This window comes from Myotis davidii, unplaced genomic scaffold (assembly GCF_000327345.1).
Source record: "Myotis davidii unplaced genomic scaffold, ASM32734v1 scaffold43, whole genome shotgun sequence".
Lineage (NCBI taxonomy): Eukaryota > Metazoa > Chordata > Mammalia > Chiroptera > Vespertilionidae > Myotis > Myotis davidii.
Window position 1 is genome coordinate 2,144,210 of NW_006294590.1, and position 343 is coordinate 2,144,552.

The 343-nt window shown below is 63.3% G+C and overlaps 1 protein-coding gene across 1 annotated transcript in view; it reads left to right on the forward strand.

Annotated features, from left to right (window-relative positions):
• The window catches only part of ADGRD1 (adhesion G protein-coupled receptor D1), a gene marked incomplete at its 5' end in the record, with an annotated part of 100,297 nt that overhangs the window by 91,539 nt on the left and 8,415 nt on the right, over positions 1-343 (forward strand). The gene's annotated exons all lie outside the window — the stretch shown is intronic.

Below are 343 nucleotides of genomic sequence, written 5' to 3' on the forward strand. Positions count from 1 at the left end.
CAGCCTCGTCCAATAAGCTTAAGACAAAACCCCCAGCACAGTCATGGCCGGTTGCCAATCGGCCCCACACGGTGTCGGCCCCACACGGTGTCGGAGGGAGAGGGAGACCGTCTGTGGGCGTCTCTGCAGACGCAGATCCTAGCCACTCACGGCCCGGGAAGGTCGGCGTGAGAGTGGTTTACAATTATCCGTGCAGAGCGCGGAAATTACCCGTGCTAAAAACACACGGAGACCCACGCCCCAACGGCACCTTCTCGTGAGCCATAAGGGAAACGAAGGCACCCCTTCTGGCTACGCCTAGGGAGGGGCAGGGCCGGGGCGGGGGGCAGACCGGGACCCCAGG